Source organism: Sorex fumeus, unplaced genomic scaffold (assembly GCF_029834395.1).
Source record: "Sorex fumeus unplaced genomic scaffold, SorFum_2.1 ptg000157l, whole genome shotgun sequence".
Classification (NCBI taxonomy): domain Eukaryota; kingdom Metazoa; phylum Chordata; class Mammalia; order Eulipotyphla; family Soricidae; genus Sorex; species Sorex fumeus.
In genome coordinates this window covers 4,208,758-4,217,865 of record NW_026606214.1, presented here as the reverse complement: position 1 = coordinate 4,217,865, position 9,108 = coordinate 4,208,758, and the positions used below count along the sequence as shown (strand labels likewise).

Below are 9,108 nucleotides of genomic sequence, written 5' to 3'. Positions count from 1 at the left end.
ACACTCTTCTGTGGTTCCTGTGCTTGGTCTTTTCTTACTAGTGATCTAAGACCCCACCCAATTCTTCTTAGGAACAGCAGAGTATGGTTATGATGCAGAGGCCATTATCATTGGATCCTGTCCATCCTGAACCTCTGTTCTCTGTGTACCACAGATGAATGAGATTGTCTGAATTTATACTTTCCCATCAGACTTTCCTCATTTAATCTGATATTCTATAGTTCCATCCATGTTGCAGTAATCTGCACTATTTTACCTTTTCTTATAACTGCATATTATTACATTGTAGGTATACAGCACAACTTCTTAGCCCTGAAACTTTTTATGGAATATAGAGATTGCTTATATGTCCTGATCTTTATACTAAATGCTGCAGTGAACATATGTTTTTATATATTTTCTCAAATTAATATTTCATATTAGGGAAAAATATTATCCCGGGAAATGTGGAAATGCTATATCCAATTTTTTTCAATGTTTAGTTTTTAATGAACTTGTAAATAAAAAAGCTCCCATTTCAAAATAAAAATCCCAGGTCATATAGATGTTTACAGTTATTATATTTACCTAAGCAACATATATACATGACCAGTTGTAAGATATTAACTAACTCTGTGACAAATATACTTTTTTTTAATACCAATGCCAAGAACATTATAGAGTTAATGCAGAGTCCTAAGTATAATCTAGTAGTCACTAAGTTTTTTTCTTAAGTCTTCATTTTAGACGCTGCTATTTTCTAGCACAGGTAAGCAGACAGAGTCTTTTATATGCTCAAAAACTGGAATCTTTGGTTGCTACCTTATCAGCTGGCTTTCAAACAAGAAGCCAACCACTTTAAGAATGTTTCAAGTGAACAACTTGCCAAACCCAGGGAGAGATACACCCTAAGAATGCACAATTGCGAGCATTTATAACCATCACATCTGTGGCTGAAGACTGTTCATGCCATTCTTCTGAAATGAGATCTCAAAGAATTATATTTCAAAAAAAATGTTTAACGAAACAAACCAAAAAAATGCCATATGCACAATTTCACCAATTTGTGTATCAACCATTTAGTTAACTTTTCCACTTGAAAAAATGCAATAGAAAACTGGACACCATGTTTCACTATCTCAGTTAATATTCACAATTATAGTGGTTACAACTCAGGATACAGCATCACCAATGCTGCTCAGAGCCAGTTTATACTGAAATTAAGTTCCTTACACCAAGTAAATGGTTGTCCACAACCAATGGCTAGAACTAAAACGTCTAGATTTGGGGAGAAACAAATGCTGCTCCAGACATCCACTCTGCTTCTTCTGTTCCTCAATTCATGCTCAGAAAACTTCCATGTTACTTTTGGTTTTGTCAGTTTGCTTGCCTGTGGGGGTTTGGGCCTGCTCACCCTGCCCACTTGAAGAGGCTGCCTGCTGTGCTGCTTTCTGCTTTAAAACGTTGTCCAATCAAAAGTGTAGTCATATTGGTGGTTCAGGGTCCTGAAAAGAATGCGAAATAGCTGCCTCGGATACATACAATCCAGGGCCTCTTCAAAGCGCAGCCCACGACAGTAGTATAAGTACATGGCAAATTCCGTGGGAAATCCCTTACATAAAACTTCAACAGGAGCGGACATCTACTTTTAACTAGTCTTCATATTTTTGTTTCTTTGTTGCAGCCTTGAGTCCTTGCCACGGAAAACTGGTTCTATTAAAGTATGTCAAAACATATCCTAAAGATTCCATATCATCTCGGGGACTTAGTTCAATCCCAAGATATGCATTGATGCTATCACACTGGGAAGTGCCAGTGAGATTTTTATCTTCCCTGGACGGTAGGTGTTGTAGTGTCCTGTTGTTTCTGTACTTTTTGACCAAAGTAAAATCAATAAGGAATAACTTATTACAGTGAGGCCCAATACCCATTTGGAAGTTGTCTGGTTTAATGTCTCCGTGCATAAAATTCGTTGTATGCACATTTTCAATTCTACTGATCATCTGGTCAGCTAACATAAGTAGAGTTTTCATTTTTCATTGTGAATCTCCTTGAACACTACCTCCGACACTACCTCCACTACCCAACTGCCGCCACACTCCAGGACGCTTTCCGAACCCACGTGGCAGCTCCGGCCGAGACTCACACACGAATGAAGATCCACAGAACAAGATAAGCAGAACTTTATGAGACCTTGGACTCCAGGCTCAACGGACCCAAGGACAGAGATTCTCTGCTTGCTCTCACCAATCACAGGTGACAAAGGGATTCTAATCAGGAGACCAACACTACCCTATCCACTCTGCTTCAACCAATCAACAGAGACCCAGAAATCGGATTGCGCACAGAAGACCCACCCTACTCCTACCGGGACCAGATAAATACCCCACTGGCAGACCTCCACGACCAACACTACCTCCACTACCTAGCCGCCACCACACCCCAGGATGCTTTCTGGACACACCATAAGACACTAAATACCCATCTTCCGGAATTGCCATACCATATTTGATATGGTTCAAATATGGTAACACCTATGAGGGCGATTAGAGGTCACCCCAAAAGCCTCTCTCCCTCTCAGAAAGACTGGAAAGTTACCGAGAGTATTCTGCCAACATGAAAGAGCATGGCAAGCTATCCGTTTTGTATTCAATATGCCAAAACCAGTAACTACAATGATCTCATTCACCTGACCCTGAAGTCTTCACCGACAAGGCAGCACTGAGAAGGATGAGAAAGGAGAGGCAGATAAAATCTCAAGGCCGAACTAGGCTGCCAAAATGAAGAAAGACAAAAATGATTATCTGTACTTTCAATGCACGTACGCTAGCATCAGAAGCATCCATCGAGGACCTGATGGTATAAGTGCGAATGATCAAGTACGACATCATTGGTCTGACCGAGACAAGAAGGTACAAATCTCACCATGCCGTTTTCGACACTGGAGAAGAATTCTTCCTCAGAACATGTGATAAAAGAGGTGTCGGAGGCGTCGGTGTTCTTGTCAACACAAACTTGGCCATGAGCATTGATTCATTCGAATGCCTAACAACCCAAATCAGACATTTACATTTGAATACATATGGCTCAATGCCAGCAGTTTCTATCTACGCACCAACATCTCATTATGATGAAAGAGAAATCAAGAAGTTCTACAGGGAGCTGGAGAAATTCTATAAAGAAGAAAACACCTTCTACAAGATCATTGTGGGTGATTTTAATGCCAAGATAGGACCAAGAAGATCAGCTGAAGAACTTCACATCGGGACCCATGGCCTAGAATGGAAGGAACAGGGTGAGAGACTGTCTGAGTTTATCATGTCGACCAAGACCATCCATGGTAACTCAGAGTTCCAGAAGGCAGAATCTAAACGTTGGACATGGGAGTCTCCCGGTGGACGATTCCACAACGAAATAGACCACATCATATCCAATCGACGGTTTTGCCTGAAAGATTTCACTGTTGTTCCAAAAATTCCTAACGGGATCGAACCACCGTCTCCTTCATGCAAAATTCTACTTCACAGAGCAGGGAGAAAGGGCTGCAAAGTTTAAAAATGGAACTCCCAAAATGACCACCAACTGGGAGCTCTTTGGCACTATTACAGCAACATGGGAAGATGCCATTGTTGACAACATTGATGAGGAATACGATCGACTGGTTCAGCACCTCCATGATTGTGTGAGGAACGCCAAGAGACAGATAGCCACAAAAAAAGCCTGCCTTCAAAAACTCTTGAGCTTATATACAAACGTGGCTTGGCGTAAGCCTCATGCAACCGAAAGCTAATGTCTGAGCTCGCAAAGCAGTGCAGAGATGCGATCAAGGAAGACCTCAAAGAGAGAAGAGCAGAAGTGCTGGTAGATGCAGCAAAAGCTGGGAAAAGTATTCTCAATGCCCGACTGTCCTTCGCCAACTACAAGACCAAGATGACTGCCTTCCGACGTTCTGATGGATCCATCACATCCTCCAGAATGGCAATGGAGAAGATTATCCATGACTTCTACTCAAATCTCTTTGATAGCCATGTCCACTTGCCGAAATACCAATTTCCACAGGATGGATATGTCTTTCCCAATGTTCTCCCTTCCGAAATCCGACACGCCATTTCATCAGTAAAGAAACAAAAAGCACCCAGCCCAGAGAAGGTCAGACCTGAACACCTGAAGAACCTGCCATCAGTACTCATCAATACAATGCCTGGGCCCTTCACACGCTACCTGTCTGAATGCAAGGTTCAGTCCCAATGGAAAACCAGCAGGACCGTACTACTGTTCAAGAAGGGAGACATCCATGACATTGGCATCTATCCCCCAATCTGCCTATTGTCTATCATCTACAAGTTGTTCACTTGAGTCATCCTAAATAGGATTGGCAGAACACTAGATGAAGGACAACCATGTGAGCAAGCCGGGTTCCGCAAAGGATTCAGCACCATCAACCATATCCACACGATAACCAAGCTCATTGAGGTTTCTCAGTAGTTCAAGATGCTTCTCTGTCTAACATTCATTGATTTAAAGAAGGCCTTTGATTCTGTTGAGAGGGAAGTGGTCATTGAAGCCCTAGCCAATCAGGGCATTCAAGCCCAATACATCAAGATCCTCCATGAGCTGTATTGTGGATTCACTACCAGGATCTCACCATTCTACGAAGAAGTAATCATTGATGTCAAGAGAGGGGTTTGGCAGAGTGATACTATTTCACCGAAACTCTCCAGTTCCACCCTCGAGAACATCATGCGACGACTGGAATGGGAAGAAATGGGAGAGAAGATTGATGGCCAGCAACTTCACCACCTCCGCTTTGCTGATGGCATTTTTTTAATAACACCAAACATCAGCCAAGCGCACAAATGCTGGCCGACTTCGACCGTGAGTGTGGAAAGGTAGGACTGCAGCTGAATCTTACAAATACAATGTTTATGAGAAACAGCCTCGTTCCTGATGCCCCATTCACTCTCAACAGAATGACCATCTTCGAATGCAACAACTATGTGTACCTAGGTCGAGAAGTCAACATGACAAATGACCTGGCACCCAAGATGCGCAGGAGGAAGAGAGCGGCCTGGAACGCCTTCAAGAACGTTGAAGAAATAGCTAAGAGGATGAAGAACCTCCGGCTCCAGGCACATCTTTTTGATTCCACTGTTCTTCCTGCATTTACATATGCCTCAGAGACGTGGGCCCTACACAAACTGGATGAGAATGCTATTCCGGTCTCCCAAAGAAGAATAGAAAGAGCTATGCTTGGAATATCACGTTTCACTCAAATGAGAGAAAGAATCCTGAGTTCGAACATCCGTCGACGATCAAGAATCAGGGATGCTGTCTCATTTGCCAAGGTGTCAAAAATCAAATGGTCTGGTCACGTAATGAGATTTAAGGACGACCGCTGGACTAGAGCTGTTACCGACTGGATTCCATGGGATGTCAAAAGACCGCATGGTTGCCCACCTACCAGATGGTCAGACTTCTTCATCAAGATCATGAACGATCTGTTTGAGGCTCTTCATTTTCCCAGAGCAAACAGATGCCACTGGGCTACACTAGCACGTGACAGGGACAAATGGCGATGTTACTGGCGCCCGCTCGAGCAAATCGACACTAACAAGAACTTAAGTGATTAAGTGATTGAGAATCTTCTTGAACAGAAACTGAAGTGGTCTTCGAAGCTGGGTCCAAGAAGATCCATGACTATCACATTGTAGTCTTTTTCCTGACTATACCACCTTACGTGCGGGATGCCGACCCCACCTTGGAGGATCTTACAGCGCTCTCGTCTGGCAGCTGTGGGTCCTAGGTCTTCTGCGAATTCAGCTCAAGGCCACTTCCTCGTCGTTGGTGATGTTGATGGCCAGGTAAACGTCCCCGAAGGAGCCGGACACGATCTTCCGTACCAGCTTGTATTTCCTCACGATGATGAATTTGGCTTTGGAGCCGCTGCTGCTTGCCATCATGAGCGACGAAGCTGGAGGCTGGGGCCAGTCCCCGGCACCTCTGAAGGCTGAAAGGCTAGTCCACGGAGCACTGCGGTGGCGGTGGAAGAGGTGGACGGAAAACGGGGGTGGGGGCACGCTGAGTTTAGGGCGGCGATCCCGCTGCCCAGGCTGCCGCCGCCTCCCGCCGGAGGGACCCCTTTCTCTCCACAGACAACGACATCCCGTTACTCCGGCTGCAGCCTCTAGTTCCAGTTTTGGAGAGATCGCTCAGTGTTTTTCATATATGCTGAATCAGACCACACTCCCACCTACACTGAAACAGTGCTCCATTTAGAGGAAGTCTCAACACGGGTTGTCTCCAGTCTTCTAATATTGTCTATTGTCAGTGGTGAGAGATGATCTTCATGTCCTTTTTGTTTACATTTCCCTGACAGAAAGTGTTGATAAACACCTTTTTACATGCCAACAGTCTATGGGAATGTCAATTTTTAGAGAAGTATCCGTTTATTTCACCACATCATATTTTAAAATTGAATCCTTTTTATTGAATCGACACTACAAAGCTGTCCCGTTTTCTGTCATACAATTCTCCAACACTTATCCCTCCACCAGGGTACATTTCCCACGACCAATATCCAGAGTTTCTCTCTGGCCACCCCCCCCCTCCCGGTGCCCTCCCAGGATGCCCCTATGGTACTCTCTCTCTCTCCCTCTCCCCTGACCCCTCTTTCTCTCCTTTTGGGCATTATGGTTTGCAATACAGATACTGAAAGGTTATCATGTACATCTCTTTACCTACCTTTGATATGTTTTCATGAAAGAAAAGATTCTAATTTTCATGAGGATTGCATAGACTTCTATGATACTGCAGTGAACATTTAGAGTGCCTTTCCATTTTCTTCATCATGCATTAGTTTTCAGTGCACGTATCTTTCACATCTCCGGTTTATGTGTTTCTAATTTCTGTGATGTATTTGCTGCCATTTTAAATGGATTTGTCTTAACTGTTTTTTCAGCTAAGTAAGTTTTTTGGTTATGAAGAGATACATTTTATTTTGTATTTTTAAACCTGTTATCAGTAGAATTTCTTTTTGTTGTCTTATAATATTTTGGGACTGGAGGGATAGCACAGTGGTAGGGCGTTTGCAATGCATGCAGCCAACTTGGCCTACCCGAGTTCGATTCCTCCACCCCTCTCGGAGAGCCCGGCAAGTTACCAAGAGTACCACACCCACACGGCAAAGCCTGGCAGGCTACCCATGACGTTTTTGATATGTTAACAGAGTAACAACAAGTTTCACAACAGAGACATTACTGAGCCTGCCTGAGCAAATCGATGAACAACAGGAGGACAGTGCTACAGTGCATAATATTTTGATCCACAAAGGGCTATGGAGGCCATTGCTCATCCCTCTGGAATGGCGCTCACCCATCTCTTAGGACCGACTGACCCATGTTCAACTACTGTTCACATGGAACCCTTCTCCACTTTGGCCTTCAAAGTTCTTGTTTGAATATTGACTACTACCACCAAGATCTGCACCTGTGACAGCTCCTGTGCTTCAAGGCTCAATGCAGCGGTCTTCCCACTTGTCACAGCATAGCTATCACAGCCGCACGATTTTGGATTTCTGGTATTCTACTCATTAAGCCTGAAAGTATTTCTACCAAGAGTCAGATAATTATAAGATTGGTTTCTGTGGCTCTGGAGCCATGGCCGGGCCGGAGAGCCGCTCGTGGGGGGAAACTCATGACCTTGGTAGGGCGTGAAGGATGAGCTGGGAATGCCCCCCTTCCCATGAGGTTTCAGTTGCCCAATCACGACCGGCTCATACCTGCTTTCCAAAAAGTTCTGAGGCAGCCGCCATCTTGCTGTCCAGAGGGAGAAAGGCTGAAGGGAGCAACACCCTTTCCCTTCCAGGCAGGCATGGTGGCGTGGATTAACACATAGTCCATTCACTTTTCAGCCGCAAGCTGCTGGGCTCTGCATTAAGTACTTGTGCTTCTGGAGCCATGTCTGAGCCGGAGAGCTTCTTGGGGTGTGAGGGGGTGGCAACCCGTGACCTCGGTAGGCATGAAGGACAAGCAGGGAACGCTCCACTTCCCATGAGGTTTCAGTTGCCCCGTCACGACCGACTCATATTCGTCTTTCTAAAAAGCTCTGAGGCAGTCACTATCTTGCTGTCCAGAGGGAGAAAGGTGGAAGGGAGCAACACCCTTTCCCTTCTGTTCAGGCATGGTGGCACGGATTAAGACATAGTCCATTCACTTTTCTGCCGCAGGTTTCCAGGCTCTGCATTAAGTCCTTGTGCTTCTGGAGCCATGGCTGTGTCAAAAAGATGCTTGTGGGGGGCAACTCGTGACCTTGGTAGGGCGTGAAGCCTGTCTCCTCTTTTAAAGAAGCTCTCTCAAGGCTTCTGCAAACCTGGCTTCAAGGCTGTGAATTCTCAGTGACAATCTAGCCGGAATAGCATTTTTAGTGAGGCATTCATTTCATTGAGGGGCTTTTGTCTCTTCGCTCTTTTTCCTATATCCCACTATTCTCTTCTTGCTGATCAAGTCCCATTCGAAAGATATGCTGAGAATCTAATGGGCTTTTCTTTCTATATAAGTTGCTTTTTAAAATCTTGCTTCAATCAATATTTGTGTAAACACAAAAAATTAAAAGGCCAGCGGTCAGGCCGTTTCCCCACGCCAGGGAGGTCGATGGCGATGGTCAGGCGAAGGAAGGAAACGGGGGCCAGGCTGGTTGGTCTTAGCAGCATTTTATTACATGGAACAGATGTATGTCATGGAGGCCCCAGGATCTCTCAAGCACGTGCTCCTTTGTTCTCTCAGCTTCTGTCCTTAGCCCCATCTTTCCAGGTTCTCTGATGCACGTGTCCCCCAGAGAGCCCTGAAATCTCCCTTATATAGATCATAGTACCTCTAAGGGGCACAATATAGTGATGTCATCAAAAGGAGTTACAAAAGGAACATTGAGGCTTCAAACCATACATTGTTTCTTTACATTCACATTGTTTCTTTACATCTGCAGGCCAGGAATACTGGCCTCACCTTTTACAAGCAACAAGCACTTGGATTTACATCCCAAAGATCAGGGCTGACTAGTACCTGAGATCTGCATATCTAAGACCAGCTAGGTTTCTGTGATAAAAGGGAAACTGCCTCAATATACTGAAATCAT

The 9,108-nt window shown here is 44.6% G+C and overlaps 1 pseudogene; it reads right to left on the bottom strand.

Annotated features, from left to right (window-relative positions):
* Window positions 1–1,325: 1,325 nt before the first annotated feature.
* On the bottom strand, window positions 1,326–5,936 carry LOC130016574 (casein kinase I-like; annotated as a pseudogene).
* Between the last annotated feature and the right edge of the window lie 3,172 nt (window positions 5,937–9,108).